This window comes from Mobula hypostoma, chromosome 1 (genome assembly GCF_963921235.1).
Source record: "Mobula hypostoma chromosome 1, sMobHyp1.1, whole genome shotgun sequence".
NCBI classification, from domain to species: Eukaryota; Metazoa; Chordata; class Chondrichthyes; order Myliobatiformes; family Myliobatidae; genus Mobula; species Mobula hypostoma.
Window position 1 is genome coordinate 207,449,751 of NC_086097.1, and position 17,169 is coordinate 207,466,919.

Sequence of the window (17,169 nt, forward strand, 5' to 3'; positions counted from 1 at the left end):
AAGACAGCATTTACCCACTACAATTTTGTACACTAGGATCCCCTGCTTACGCGATCGATGGGAGACACACCTATTACACCACCACTACCTCGGAATCGGCGTCCTGGTGAGGTTGAGACGGCGTGCTAATCGGCCGTTGCTCCCTAGCATACCCCTCGCTAACATTCAGTCCCTGGACAACAAGCTTTGTGAACTGAGAGTTCCTACCAGTGAGAAACAAAGGAATGCAACGCTTTGTGCTTTATGGAGACCTGGCTGACAGAGGAGATACCAGATCATGCCATTGACTCCTCTGGGTTCTCCCTGTTCTGGGCGGACAGGTGTAAAAACCTCTCTGGGAAGAGTAAAGGAGGTGGAGTATGCTTCATGGTATGACCACTGGAATGTGCATGCCCTCAAATCCTTTTGTTTCCTAGATGTGAAGTACCTGGTGCTGCTGTGCAGACCTTACTGGCTGTCCAGGGAGCTTATGGCTGTTATTATCACAGCTGTGTATATTCCACCGCAGGCTGATACTGACCAGGCTCTCAAGGAACTATATGAGACCATCAGCACCCTGGAAACTGTACACCCAGAGGTTGCCTTCATCATCACTGGTGACTTTAATAGAGTGTTGCTGACTGAAGTCCATCCGAAGTTTTGCTAACACATCCAAGTGAGCACACAGGGAGATAGCATACTCGACCACTGCTATTCTCCCTTCCGCAATGCTTACAAAGCGCTCCTCCACCACCCCCCCGCCATTTGGAAAATCAGATCGCTCCTCCATTTTACTTGTGCCAAAGTACAAGCAGAAGCTGAAACAAGAGGCAGCCATCGTTAAAATCATCCACTGTTGGTCCAACCAATTGGCCTCCATGCTGCAGGACTGCTTTGATGACATCGACTGGAATTTCTTCCATAATGTGGAGTTCATGGAAGAGGTCACAAGTTTCATCCAGAAGTGCATTGAGGAGGTTGTCCCCCTGAAATCGGTCAGGCTCTTTCCAAACCAGAAGCCCCGGACCAACAGTTCTGTACGAGTTCACTTACCACTCAAGACAGAGCTTACATTGCCAGTACTCAACAAGAGCTCAAGAAATGCAACTACGATCTGCGCAATCAAGGCAGCAAAACAATACAGAGACAAGATTCAGACTCAACTTTCCAACAACAAAACATGTAGCTTGTGACAAGGTCTGCACGCCACTGCAGACTTCAAAGCTAAACGCAGTGGAGTTTCCAACATCGATGCCTCTCTCTTAGACAAGCCAAATTATTTATTTATTTATTTATTTATTTATTTTTAAAGGCTCAATTCGATGTTGCCAATACTGAGCCTCTGAGGAGACCTGCAGATGATGCAACTGGCAGCTTGGACATTTCTGAGGCCAAAGTACGATGTTTCCAACAGATGGACAGTTGCAAGGCTGCAGGACCGGACAGCTTCCTAGGGCAGGTACTCAGGATGTGCGCAGCACAATTGGAAGGTGTGTTTACAGACATTTTTAATCTCTCCCTCTCCCAGTGTAGCGTGCCCTCCTGCTTCAGAACATTCACAATTGTCCCTGTACCTAAAAAGAGCAAGTTAACATGTCTGAACGCCTGGCATCCTGTCGCACTCACCTCAACAATAAGCAAATGCTTTGAAAGGCTGCTCAAGGACTACTTCTGCAGCATGCTGCCACCCACACTGGACCCCTTACAATTCAGTACTGACACAACGGATCAACAAGACGATGCAATAGCCACAGCACTACACACCGTCCTTAAGCATCTGGGGAAGAGGGATGCTCATTTGAGAATGCTGTTCTTGGACTACAGTTAAGCACTCAACACCACAATTCCCTCCAAGCTCAACAAGAAGCTCAGAGAGCTCGGCCTTCACCCTGCTTTGTGTAGCTAGATCCTGGATTTCCTGTCAGATCGCCAGCAGGAGTGGGCTTCCTCACCTCTGCCCCTCAGGACTTTGTCCTAAGCCCCCTCCTTTGCTCTCTGTATACCCATGATTGTGTCGCCACCCACAGCTCCAATCTGCTAATTAAATTTGCTGACAACACTACACTGATTGACCTAATCTCAAATAATAATGAGGCAGCCTACAGAGAGGAAGTCATCACCCTGCCACAATGGTGTCGAGAAAACAACCTCTCCCTCAACAGTAGGAATGGAGACAGGCTAACCCCTATACACATCAATAGATTAGGGGTTGAGAGGTGAACAGCTTTAAGTTCCTCGGCATAAACATCACTGAGGATCTCACATGGTCTGTACATACTAGTTGTGTGGTGCAGAAGGCACAACAGTGCCTCTTTCACCTCAGACAGTTGAAGAGGTTTGGTATGGCCCCCCAAATTCTAAGAACTTTCTATAGGGGCATGACTGAGAGTATCCTGACTGGCTACATCACTGCCTGGTATGGGAACTGTACTTCCCTCAATCACAGGACTCTTCAGAGAGTGGTGCAGGCGGCCCAGCGCATCTGTAGATGTGAACTTCCCACTATTCAGGACATTTACTAAGACAGGTACATAAAAAGGGCCCGAAGGATCATTGGAGACCCGAGTCACCCCAACCACAAACTGTTCCAGCTGCTACCACCCGGAAAACTTCCTTTGTAATTTTTAAAAATGATGTAGACGAGGAAGTGGAGGGCTGGGTTAGTAAATTTGCTGATGACACAAAGGTTGGGGGTGTTGTGGAAATTGTGGAGGGCTGTCAGACATTACAGCGGGACATCGATAGGATGCAAAACTGGGCTAAGAAGTGGCAGATGGAGTTCAACCCAGTTAAGTGTGAGGTGGTTCATTTTGGTAGGTGAAATACGATGGCAGAATATAGTGTTAATGGTAAGACTCTTACAGTGTGGAGGATCAGAGGGATCTTGGGATTCGTGTCCACAGGACACTCAAAGCTGCTGCACAGGTTGACTGTGGTTAAGGTGGTATACAGTGCATTGCCCTTCATCAACCGTGGGATTGAGTCCAAGAGCTGAGAGGTTATGTTACAGCTGTAAAGAACCCTGGTCAGACCCCACGTGGAGTTCTTTGCTCAGGAAGGATGTGGAAACTATAGAAAGGGTACAGAGGAGATTTACAAGGATGTTGCCTGGATATGTTGTAAACTTCTTTCGATCTACCCAATGCAAAGACACCACGTACTACAGTGAATGCAACTTTAACTCTTTATTAATAGCAAGTTACCAGAGAGAAACCTCCTTAAGCACTCTCTTGGAGGCTGCTTCAGAGGTCTCCGGCTTCTGAAGCAAATACAGCTCTTTTTATACATATGCAGTCATGTACACGGATACCAGTGGGTTCACCCCCTTAGTTTCTGTACAGATGAGTATTGTTAACTTTATCTGCCATAAATTGTTCATGTAACAGTTTTAATTGCCACTATGTCTGGATACAGACAGGCATAGGCTTACCACTCAAAACCTCCTGCCCTTGAAATAGCCATTCCTTTTAATGCTCATCTTGCAGGTGCCAAAGCAGAGTACGTCTCTTCCAGCAATTAATACAAGTTACTCTAAGCAAGAGCTGAAGGTATGCACAGGTCGCATACCAAGGATGATGTCACCCACTCAACTTATCTTATAAGAAAATATTTGTACTTCTATACTTTTTTTCGAAGTATTAGCCACTATGACCCTTACAAAAGAGCCAGGGTCACAAGAGGCCTACGAGATGCTAACTTAACATCTCAGATAGGTTGAGTGAACTTGGCCTTTTCTCCTTGAATCAATGGAGGATGAGAGGTGACCTGATAGAGGTGTATAAGATGAGAGGCATTGATCGTGTGGATGGTCAGGGCTGAAATGGCTAACATGAGAGAGCACAGATTTAAGGTGCTTGGAAGTAGCTACAGAGGGGATATCAGGGACAAGTTTCTTTTTTATATAATACAGAGCACTGAGTGCTTGGAATGGGCTGCCAGCAACTGTGGTGGAGGCCAATACAATAGCGTCTTTTTAAAGGCTCCTGGATAGGTACATAGAGTTTAGAAAAATAGAGAGCTATGGGTAATCCTAGGTAATTTCTGAAGTAAGTACGTGTTCAGCACAGCATTATGGGCCAAAGGGCTTGTATTGTGAAAGCCAGGATCAACAGGCTCCGGGACAGCTTTCACCAGGTCATCAGACTGCTTAGTTCATGCTGACGCAACTATATGTCTATGTTATATTGACTATCCTTTTGTACATAATATTATAAATTACTAAAATTGCACATTTGAACAGAGACGTAACAAAGATTTTTACTCCTCAGTGCCTCCACCACTGACTCAGGCAGTGTATTCCACGCACCAACCACTCTCTGAGTAAAAAACCTTCCTCTAATATCCCTCTTGAACTTCCCACCCCTTACCTTAAAGCCATGTCCTCTTGTATTGAGCAGTGGTGCCTTGGGGAAGAAGCACTGGCTATCCACTCTATCTATTCCTCTTATTATCTTGTACACCTCTATCATGTCTCCTCTCATCCTCCTTCTCTCCAAAGAGTAAAGCCCTAGCTCCTGTCAGTCACTTTACGTACAGACACTCCTGTGCCCAAGCATCACTTTATGGACGTACAATCAAATCTATGTGTATACGCTCTTACACGAGGAAATCTGCAGATGCTGGAATTTCAAGCAACACACATAAAAGTTGCTGGGGAACGCAGCAAGCCAGGCAGCATCTCTAGGAAGAGTTACAGCCGACGTTTCGGGCCGAGACCCTTCGTCAGGACTAACTGAAAGAAAAGCTAGTAAGAGATTTGAAAGTGTTAGGGGGGAGGCGGAGATCCGAAATGATAGAAGACAGGAGGGGGAGGGATGGAGCCAAGAGCTGGACAGTCCCTACACGACTCCCTTGTCCATTCGTTCCCCCCCCCATCCCTCCCCACCAATCTCCCTCCTGGCACTTATCCGTGTAAGCGGAACAAGTGCTACACATGCCCTTACACTTCCTCCCTTACCACCATTCAGGGCCCCAGACAGTCCTTCCAGGTGAGGCGACACTTCACCTGTGAGTTGGCTGGAGTGATATAGGTAGATAGATAGATAGATAGATATACTTTATTAATCCCGAGGGAAATTTGGTTTCGTTATACAGCGTCCAGTGCTCCCGATGCGGCCTTCTATATATTGGCGAGACTCGACACAGACTGGGAGATAATTTTGCTGCACACCTACGCTTTGTCCGCCAGAGAAAGCAGGATCTCCCAGTGGCCACACATTTTAATTCCATGTCCCATTCCCATTCTGATATGTCAGTCTATGGCCTCCTCTACTGTAAAGATGAAGCCACACTCAGGTTGGAGAAACAAGACCTTATATTCCATCTGGGTAGCCTCCAACCTGATGGCATGAACATTGACTTCTCAAACTTCCACTAATGCCCCACCTCCCCCTTGTACCCCATCCGTTATTTATATACACACATTCTTTTTCTCTCTCTCCTTTTTCTCCCTCTGTCCCTCTCACTATACCCCTTGCCCATCCTCTGGGCTTCCCCCCTCCACCTTTCTTTCTCCCTAGGCCTCGTGTCCCATGATCCTCTCCTATCCCTTTTGCCAAACACCTATCCAGCTCTTGGCTCCATCCCTCCCCCTCCTGTATTCTCCTATCATTTCGGATCTCCCCCTCCCCCCTCAAATCTCTTACTTGCCTTTCTTTCAGTTAGTCCTGACGAAGGGTCTCGGCCTGAAACGTCGACTGTACCTCTTTCTAGAGATGCTGCCTGACCTGCTGCGTTCACCAGCAACTTTTATGTGTGTTACTTGTATATGCTCTTACATATATTTATTGTGGTTTTGTTATTATGTGTTCTTAATCTTGTGATTTTTTTGTACTAAATGCAATCCAGAGTAATAATTGTTTTGTTCTCCTTTACACTTGTGCACAGGAAATGACATTAAACAATCTTGAATCATGAAGAGAATGGTTATGTCGAAGAACTATATCCATGAAGAGTTCCATCTATTTCAATCAACATTCTGATCAGATGAATATTCAAAAAACTATTACATCCTACTGAAATTCAATATACATAATAATTCAATGTTGTTTGTATTCTTATTAAACATACAAAATGTGTTTGGTTGATGGAAAATGGCTTGGCTACATTTTGAGGAAGAAATGAACGGCCATGAAATGGAGAAGATGAAAGAGCAGATTAAGGAGATGTGAAAGGATTGGGCCTTTTGGAACGCTAAGTGAAGGATGAGGATGACATTTCAAGTGGTGAAAAGTCATTGCAAGTTGCAGAAACTAAAGGATGATACATCGGTGAGTGATAATTCACTTGCACTTCAAATCTATCGTACACCATATCAGTGAGTATCAGGCATAGTGAGTTTAGTTGATATTGGAATTATTGATAAGTACAAACCTTCAATGAATTTCCAAAATGTAATTGATTTTTGAAGTTAGAAGGTATAGCTATATTAACAAACAAACTTTCTATTGAAAATTTCGGCAGCAATATCATAGCAGGAAGTTATTTAAGAACTAAAGTGCTGACATTTGAGAAGGTCCAGAGGTTCATAAGAATGACTGGGTTAATGTTCTGTCTGAGTACTGTACAGTATAATGTACTGTGGCTCTGAGCCCAAACTTGCTAGAATCTCAAAGAATGAGGGGGAAATCAAATTGAAACCTATTAAATACAGGTTTCCCCAGCTATCCAAAGGTACAGCGTTCCTATGAAAAGGTTCGTAAGCCGGAATGTCGTAAAGTGAATAAACAATTAGCATTTATTAATACGGGAAAAATTTTTGAGCGTTCCCAGACCCAAAAAATAAACCTACAAAATCATGCCAAATAACACATAAAACCTAAAATAACAGTAACATATAGTAAAGGCAGGAATGATATGATAAATACACAGCCGATGTAAAGTAGAAATACTTTTCTGCAGCACTGTCTAGCGCAGTGAAAATCTTGCGGAAGCGCTCTCGGCAGAAACACTCTCTCCAGTAACCTTTAAACTATGAAGCTGCCAAATCATACCAAATAACACAAAAATAGAGAGCCTATATAAAGTAGAAGTAATGTATGTACAGTGTAGTTTCACTTACCGGAATTGGGAAGACTCCAATAAATTGCAGTTTCGTCACAGTTAAACACTTGCTTATACAAATAACCACCTGACGCAATCGGCAATCGTCTCTGATCTGGGCCAACATTTACATGCTGGGGGGCACCTAATTAACTAGCTTATTTATTTTGGCTTTTTTCTTAAAGATGTGCTGGGTGCCTCCCGACTACCGCTGCACCACTGCGTCCTTCACGGCCCAGTAACGGTCGGCAGCCCGGAGGTTGGTGACCACTGCTTAAACTATGAAGCTGCCCTCGCCTCAGAAACCGATCAAACCACCCATGACTACCTTTAAATTCCACTTTTGCAACACTTTCATCACCATCGGCCAGTACTTTCTGTTTCAGCTTATTAAAAAGACTGACTAATTTCTCAAGTATAAGAAAACTTAACGAAACACCACGCTTTGTACACCCATCAATCCACTCAAGCAACAGACTTTCCATTTTATCTATTATTGGATGCTAACTAAGAGAGACCACTTTGCTACGAGCAGAACCAACAGTAACATCGGCATCTTTCAAAATTCTCTCTCTGTGTATAAATAGTGAGAACGATGGATGCAGGCAAGTTCAACACACAGACAATGTCCTTACTTCATTCACCACGATCGAAACGATTATGTCTAGTTTTATGCTAAGTGAACACCCTTACGAGCTCTTTATTGAAAGGCCTGCATAGAGTGGATGTGGAGGGAATGGGGAGCCTAGGACCAAAGGGCACAGCATTAGAATAGAGGGACGTACATTTAGACAAAGGAGGAGGAATTTCTTTAGCTGAGGGTGGTGAACTTGTGTTGTGGAATTCATTGCCACGGATGGCTGTGGAGACCAAATCATTGGATATAGTTAAAGTGGAGGTTGAGTAGTAAAGGCATCAAAGGTTATAGGGAGAAGGCAAGAGAATGGGGTTGAGAGATAATAAGTCAGATATGATCGAATAGCAAAGCAGACTCAATGGGCCAAATAGCCTAATTCTGCTCCTATGTCTAATGGTACAAGTTTCAGAAAGGTTTTTCTACCAAATCTCCATTGTGTTTGCACAGATCTACCACTGTAGATTCCAAGTGCCATAGTACTGTATTCAGTATTTATCATGTGGTCTTCATCACACTGGAGAAACAGCAGGTTTGGAGACCATTTTTATCCACAAGAACAATCTTGTGCTTCGTATGCAGGATTGAAGATTACCATGTCATTTTCCTTTGCAACAAACTGTTTTATTCTCCCAGTTCTAGCATGCTTTTAATTGAAACATTCGTAACTTCTCTTCCCATAGATGCTGCTGTGTTTCCAGCATTTTTTGTTTTCTCTAATTTCATAAATTTTATCTCAAATTCAAAAGTATTTTCCATGCCACACACAAAAAAATCATTTGCCTGTATCACCATCTCATTCTCTCAAGTGAAACAGTTGGAACAAAAATCCTGCACAATCCATTTATCCAAGGAAAACAGAACACATTCCAGATTATCTCTAACCTTTCAACAGATTAAAGTTCACAGCAACAAGCCATATTTATTTTTCCACTGCAATTTTGTTCAGAACTATTTCTTTTCTATGGTAACTACCAATATTTTAGTAAGGAGAGGTGATTATGATTCTCAATTCCATAAACAACATTATCATTATTGATGTATGAAATGTAACTAAAATAATCACCTTACTGCAGTTTACTTTTAGGCATTTGGTATATTATAAACTATTAGCCTCATACTAGAAGTCACTCATTTTTATCTACAGATCTCAAGCTTAAGACCAAAGTACATTCTTAACAAGGAACAAGAAATAATTAAACAACCTTGTAAACATATCCCAGGTTGTGTTAAATAGAATAGAATTAAACATTGACAGGGCTACAAAAGATATACTCCTGCTTTTTCTGCTGTTCACTAAAATTTAAATTAAGGCTAATCCTGTGGGTTCTGACTCTAGAGCAGCGGTCCCCAACCACCGGGCCATGGACCAGTTCCGGGCCACAAAGTATATGCTACCGGGCCATGAGGAAACGATATGAGTCAGCTGCACCTTTTCCCCATTCCCTGTCACACACTGTTGAACTTGAACATAGGGTTGCCAACTATCCCATATTTGTCGGTACATCCCATATAATTGAGTTAAATTGGTTTGTCCCATACGGGACCACCCTTGTCCCGTATTTCCCCTGCTAAGGTAGAGCGTTCCTATGAAGTGGCGTGAAGCGAAGAAGCAATTACCATTAATTTTTATGGCAAAATTTTTGAACATTCCCAGACCCAAAAAACAACCTAACAAATCATACCAAATAACACATAAAACCAAAAATATATAACACTAACATATAGTAAAAGCAGGAATATGATAAATACACAGCCTATATAAAGTAAAAATAATGTATGTATAGTCGGGAAGGCGGCAAAACCGATTGGGGGGGGGAAGAAATCAGCACGTCCGCGCATGCACAAATCACATGCGCACACAGGTGCCCGCGCAAGGCTTCATGATCATTGTAGTCTTTCCTGGGGTAAAGTGTCCCAGAATTTGACTGCTACTTTTGTCCCTTATTTGGGAATGAGAAAGTTGGCGACCCTAACTATAAAAGACATGTTGAGGTGAGTTTAACCCTACTTGAACAACTCTCCCCCCCACCCCTCGGGTCGGCCGGTCCGCAAGAATATTGTCAATATTAGACCGGTCCGCGGTGCAAAAAAGGTTGGGGACCCCTGCTCTAGAGGGGCTGTTCATTTTTTTTAAGCAATTCGTTTAGTACAAACATCACTTCCTGTTCATAAACTGTTTCTTCATTTCCTGCGTGTGTTAATTTGGATTTCAACTTGAAGCACTCATGGTAGAAAAATAGCTATTTTCATCCACTCTTTATTTGCCTTGAAACAATACTATCCAAGTCTTAAGCTTTCTTGCTTTCTTAATATTGCTAAACAATTAGTACATGTTCTTTGAAAGAAGTATTGTTTATCCTTTATCGCAATTAAGATATCGTACCATGAGTTCACTAGTCCAAGGCACAGCTACAGAATGTTACATATACGTGTTACTTTGTTTAACACTGATCGCAAGAATAATTGATAATATTAGTGTATTCAGGCATGTGACAAACCTGTATTGAATCTAATACATGTTTTACTTATCTGCAGTTTCACAAAAGTTTCCACATGAAAAATTCCAAAGCCTAGCTTTATACGCAACACACAGCAAGGGCAGTAGAGTGAAAAGATAACTCGTCTTCAAAGGCATCACCGCAGATTGGAGATGTGTCTCCATCGATGGCTGAGCCTGGTCAAAATGTGGCACATCGATTGCATCCTCATGACACTCAAGCAAAACCACACTTAGCATAGCGGTAGCACAAGCCCTCGCCAGAGTTGAAGCAACAAGACTGAGAGCAGCATATGCCAAGCGCAAAGCTAATACACTACAGGCAGTTCCCGAGTTACGAATGTCCAACTTACGAACAGAGGATGGAGAATGCCGTCCACTATTTTAAGTTGTTGCCTTTAATACTGTGTTGAGTGTGTAACTTTGTACTTGGCTTAAATTTTTCTTAACAAGATTCACCCTGACCCCCCCTCCCCCACTTGTCTCATTTAAACTGTCTCAGTGGGGTGGACTTTAGGACCTGGGGGAGCTCAGGTCAGGACCCACCGCCCACGGCTGCTGCTGAATCCGCAGTATTTCTGTTCCGTTGACGGAAATAAAGTGGAAAAAATGAAGCGATCGGAAAGAGGTGGAACGCCATCAGTCATTGGAAAAACTTTAAGCTACAGTCAGTCAACGATCGGAACAATTTTAAAGGATAAAGGATAAAGTGAGAATAATGGAGCATGTGAAAGGCCCTGCCCCAAAGAAAGCTACAATTATTACTAAGCAACACACTGATTTAATTATTGAAATACATACGTTTCTTAAGTGTTTTATATGCATAGAAAGGTAAAATATATACTATATACTAAGACAAACGTTTGACTAACTGATGCTAAATAATACCGGATATACCTGTTCTGACTTACGTACAAATCTGACTTAAAGACGGACTCAAGAACGGAACTCGTTCGTAACCCAGGGACGTCCCGTAATTGAAAGAGTTTGTGTAAACATGGAGAAAGCAAGCACAGAAATGAGAAAGCTCATGTACAAGCTACATTGAGTGTGCTCAAGGAGGACCATGAAGCTGAGGCTGCCTCAGCAGAGGCAAAGGTGTATGATGCAGCAGCCAACTGAGACAGTGGTGGTTGTCTCTCTAAGAGAATGACTGAAGAACCAATCATTGGTGCAAGCCCTCTAATATGACATGGCCGCTCAACAGAGAATGAATTCAAAGCAGCAAAGACAGGAACCAGATTCATGTCATGTTTCATGCCAGATTTTTTTCCCCAGTCCTCTGCTTCAGATTCAAACCCAAAGATGGACCCCCATTTAAAGTACAAATTGAGAAATGCACAAAGTCATCCAACTTGGAAGAATATGGAGGTTCACCACTTGACAAGAACAGACCAGGGCTGAGCGGCACACCACGTGCATCAGTGGCTCACCTTTCAACAGAAGCTACAACAGAACCAACTGCATTGTCCTCACTTGCTGCACCAGGACGAGGTGATAAATCACACAGTTTGAGTGAGATGCTGAGACTGGCCAGAGTCAGTCCGAATGTAGACAAGACAGTCATCCATAAAGTGATTGAGAATCTGGAGAAACAGTAGCAATATATTGCAGAACACAGATGGACACAGTGCAGCAAGCACCAGTGGTCTCCAAGAAACTCTGCCAAGGACACGCAACACACACAAAATACTGGAGGAACTCATCAGCCAGGCAACATCTATGGAAAAAGAGTAAACAGTCAGCATTTTGGGCTGAAACCTTCATTAAGAACCTATTGACGCTTCAGCAGAAATAAACCCAGACACAGCTGTAAATTCAGGGCTGGCACCTCGGGCTACTGATTCCAGTACACTCACAGCAGAGCAGAGTGGGGAGCCAGCTGAGCATCCATTAGATGCAGTTACTTCCCCGGACATTCTAAAGACATGTTCTGGAACATCAGAAGTTACCAGAAGCAGAGCTGGTGGTTTTGTCATGGAGTCAATAGGAGGGGAGGTCTGTTTACCCCCGCCAACTCTCATTGACTGCGACCATATTCGCAGCAGGGATGAAATCACAACTTCTGAAGTGGCACACAGCCGTTCATGTCTCAAGGACATTGCTGACAAGATCCCCCCACTTGATTTTAATGCTGAGGTTCTCCTATTGCTTAGCAGAGACACCATCTGTACACACAAGTTACGTGAACAGCACAATGGTCGGCACAATGCACCTTATGCCTAATGACTGGATGTGGGTGAGGTCTGCCTTGATGGTGCTTGCCAGCCCACTGTGAGTGCATTTAAGACTAATGTCCAGAAGAACACATCATTTCAGATCCTGTGAGAGTAGTATCTGTATGGCGTTGGCACATTTGTAAGCAACCTCTCAGTGCAGAGCAACTGAATTAGGCAAAAGAAGGAGTCCTTGTTGTTCAAAGATAGGTGTATGCAGAGGATGTGCCGCACATCATAAAACAGGAACCTCTCCCAATCCAATATTTCCTTAATTATCTTTGTACCATTCTTGACTCGAAGGAGCTAAATCAAGTTGGAGGATGTATTAAAAAGGCACAACTTGCTTCGAAGGTACCTCACTCAATTATCAGTCTGGTGAGCACCATGTCATCAGTATGTCATCAAGGACAACATTTTCAAAGTGAGAATGGTTAAAGACCGTGCGGTTTCAAGACAAGTCTTTGGCAAAGATGTAATGAAATGATCATTTGACTTTTAATTTCAGTAGTTAAATTTGACATCCTGGATGTCAGGCAGGGAGAGTTCAGAATCCACAGGCATAGTTCATTTTGTACAGACATCACTTCATTCGTAAGCTGTTCTTTACATCATTTTCTGCGTGGACCAATTCAGATTTTGACTTGAAGCACAGAGCTGAAACCCATCCATCTCCATCCACTCTTTATTTGCTGTTGAAACAGCAATATCTGAGTGTTAAGCTTTCTTAATATTGGTAAACAGTAGGTGTACTTTGAAGGAGGTATTGTTTATCCTTCGTCACTATTACGCTATTGTAGTGCCAGAAGCTCACTTTGTCCATGCCAAAGCTATAAAATGTTGTTTTGTTTCATGCTAATTGTAAGAATAATTGATAATAGCAGTATATTCAGGTCCGAGACAATTCGATATTGAATCTAATACAGGTTTTACTTAACTTACTGTAGTTCTACAAAGTTTTTCATTAAAAGCCCCCAGGAAAGTTTCCGCTCAGGTGACTTTTGAAAAGATGTTTAACTCCCTGCTTAGCTTTCTACACAACGCATTACAAGAGCAGTAGATTATGCCTCAACATTTTCTTGCCAAACGCCTCGAACTTTTATTCTCCAAGTGACCCATGGTCTATTAACTTCACCCTTGATTACACGCAATAATCAAGCAATGACTGAATTGTAAGAGAATCTGCATGAGGAAATTTTTCCACATCAGACCCAAGAATCGGGCTTTCTGTTCTAAATTTCCTACCCTAACAAAATAATCTGACAGTATCCAACTCAATGAGATCATCCATTATTCTTTAAAACACCACTAAGCACAGGCCACTATTTCTTAATCTCATAGGATAAACAGTTTGAGATAACCAGCCTTCAAGGCAGTATAATGTTCCATAAGTATGGAAAACAAAATTGTCTTGTGTGTTTAGGGGAAATCTTCCTGATTCTTGTATTTCAGTTACTTTACAGTAAAGATAACTATACTATCTTCCTCCCACTATACCATCTGGCTCCTGATCCAGTGTGGATAACTTCACTCACCTCAACATTAAACTATTCCACAACCTAGGGATTCACTTTCCAGGACTCTACAACTCTTTCTCAATATTGTTTCTTATGTATTATTGTAATTCTTTTGGAATTTCAGTTTGTCTTCTTTGCACATTGGTTGTTTGTCCGTCTTTGTTTGCATGTTGCTTTCCAATGATTTTATAGTGTTTTGTTCTAACTACCGTTAAAGCCCACATGAAATTAATCTCAGGGCGACATATGTACTTTGATAATAAATTCACTTTCAACTTTCCTTTCTTGTTTGCTGTACTGAATGTTTATTTAGTGCATTTTATGAATCAGCATAACTAAATTGCTCTTAAACCACTCAAACGTGCATTTTTACATTCTTCCTACTAAACAAATGAACACCAGTTTCCCATATTGTACTCCACCAGCCAATTTTTCACCCACTTGCTTAACCACTCTCCCTTTCAGTTTGTGTCCACCTTAGAATTCACTTCTGCAAAGCTTCGGTTCATTTGTAGGATAGATATTAGACAAAGAGTAATTAACTTAATCTTCAAAAATTGCATGTACTAAGCAAGATAGAAAAAAGAATGCTCCTGTATACATAACAGACAGATATGTCAAAAAGAGATCAGTTATCTCCTTTTATTGTCATCCAGCCTTTTCACAAGACATGCACTGAGCCAAGTACCAGGCCTCTCAAAGGCTTTTGAAGTAAACAGCTGCTTCATTTCCTTACTCAAGTAGCTATGCCAGTTCTCATCATAAAAATAAATACAACATGCTATAACATTTAAATGCACAAGCATTTTGTTGAAAACATTTATTTTTAAATGCTTGGCTATACGCAATTCCCTTAAAGACAAGGACTCAGCAACTATTCCTGTTGCACCTCACCAACACTCTGCAAAATGAATAAAACCAGTTTATTCTTCCCCTCTCATCTTTAGGCATTCATGTTAATCGAGCTACTCAAAGCCTACAAACTTGACTTTCAAATAATAACCTTCAAATAGCACCAGAGCAAAACTACAGAAGTCAAATAGGTCTATTGACAGTTTTAAGTTTTAAATGGATGCTTAACTAACATTAGACCATAAGACAAAGCAGCAGAAGTAGGCCATTCAGCCCATTGAGTCTGCTCCGCCATTTTATCATGAGCTGATCCATTTTATCCTATTTAGTCCCATTGCCCCGCCTTCTCACCATAACCTTTGATGACCTGCCTACTCAGATACCTATCAATCTCTGCCTTAAATACGCCCAATGACTTGGCCTCCACTGCTGCTCGTGGCAACAAATTTCATAGATTCACCACCCTCTGACTAAAAAAATTTCTTCGCATTTCTGTTCTGAAAGGGCGCCCTTCAATCCTGAAGTCATGCCCTCTTGTACTAGACTCCTCCATCATGGGAACACATTGTAACACATTTAAACATTAGAGCCATTTATACTATATTAAGCATAATAAATGCACAGCTTCAGGTACTGCTACAAAGTAGCAGGTCAAGTGAATGATTTTTTTCCAATTTGTACTGTAAATACTATTACAAAAGTTTGCATATTGGTTCAAATTATCTGTATTCCTTAAGCATCATTGCTCAAATTAAGGACAAATTCTATTCCATTAAATTGTTAAATATGATGTGCAAAAGTAATGAAATACGAAAGGCTTAATAGCATGCTTGTACATTGACAAAACCAGTGTGACGACTGGGGATGTCAAGGAAACAATTCTTAACTAAGTGAGTATAGGCCACTCTTGTTCCCCCACCCCGCAGAGTAACAAGGTTATGGAATGTGCTGGCAGCTTCTTGTCTGCAAGAGAGAGCTGAAATGCTCCTTTGGAGTGGCACTGGCAAAGAATGAAAGTGGATTTTCATATATTGCATTGCCACATGGAACAATGCTGAATGCTCAAGAATTTGAGGATCTTTTATGCTTTCATTTTCTCTGGACGGAATTCTTGTAGCAGTGTTTTCTGTTCTTTGTGTTACCAGCTTTTAACATGGCAGCAAACCTTGTAGGAAGTGTCTAGGTGAATTGCACCAACTTTCAAGAGTATGGGGTTGGAAACACACTTAATAACCAGAAGTTCTTTTTCCTTTGATCTTGCAAATGTTCCTTAAATTTTTATGTGTATCCCCAAAATTTGAGATATCACACAAATTACTGACACTTCAAGTTATAAAAGAGAGCCTTTTCTTGGTAACCAAAATACAATTACCGAAAAGGTAGCTGTGGCTAATGCAACTTCTAACCCAGACCCACAGACACATAACAACATCCAGTTACTTGTCACCCTCCCATATCATACTTCACATGCACGTCATTCAAATATACTTTGAAGTTGAAAATTATCACGTAAGTAAACCTACAAACTCTGCACTGTAACAAGTGAAACAGAGCAACTCATTAACAGGCTGTTATATTAACGAGGCAAAAAGAAAATAAATCAAAATGTTAATGTTTAATTTATTCCAAGCCGTAACCTATACTTGCATACGCAACGCCGCCACGAAATAGCTGTTTACGAGAAATTCATTTCTGTTAAACACCACAGACTACAACCGCAATCATTCAAGGTGACAAACTTTGACTGTTGTTGGAATAGGTAGAGTATCCGCTGAGAGGCTGAGTCATTCCTGGCTGTGGGACTACAGCGATTACTTGTCCTTTCCAAGTGAGGAAGGCTCTGACACTTCGGGTCTCCATTTATTTAAAACGCCCACTGTAGGACCCGATTACCGCTGACGGCTCTGTACCCACAACAAAGCCAAGTCCGGAGGCTGAGCTGCCGGATCTCAGGTCCACTTTCTGAGCGGCGCTGCCCAAGCCCAGGCCCGACGCCCGGCTCCGCGGACTCCTGTCCCTGGGGTCGAGCTCGGATAAACCCTCAACACCCCGTGCCACACGGGAACAGGACACTCACCTGAGCCGACGCGGCTGGACATGGATCCCCGGCAGCGCCGGCCAAGCCGACTCGGTTCAGATAGACTCCGCTGTTCCCAGTTTGTTTTTTTCTGTTTTTGTTTCGAGTCAACACCCCGACGAACGGCTATGACGTCACCGCGTCAGTCGCGCGGCATTGTGGGTGCTCTCGCGCACAGTCGCGAAACAGCAGGAATTCCTTTCGGGGTGGTTGCCCATTCATTCATTCATTCATTCATTCATTCATTCATCAGTTCGCGGACCTGCTGCTGTCTGTCCACTTTCCTCGCCCCGCGACGTGTTCCGTGATGGCTCGATTCCGATAGCAAGGTTAGGGACGGGCTGTACGGTACT

General features: G+C 42.5%; 1 protein-coding gene across 3 annotated transcripts in view; it reads right to left on the reverse strand.

Annotated features, from left to right (window-relative positions):
- The window catches only part of rb1cc1 (RB1-inducible coiled-coil 1), a 181,044-nt gene extending 164,090 nt beyond the window's left edge, over positions 1-16,954 (reverse strand). For all 3 annotated transcript variants that reach the window (XM_063063561.1, XM_063063551.1, XM_063063544.1), the window contains exon 1: positions 16,817-16,954. The gene's annotated coding sequence lies outside the window, so the exon portion shown is untranslated. The remainder of the gene's footprint in view (positions 1-16,816) is intronic.
- Positions 16,955-17,169: the final 215 nt, after the last annotated feature.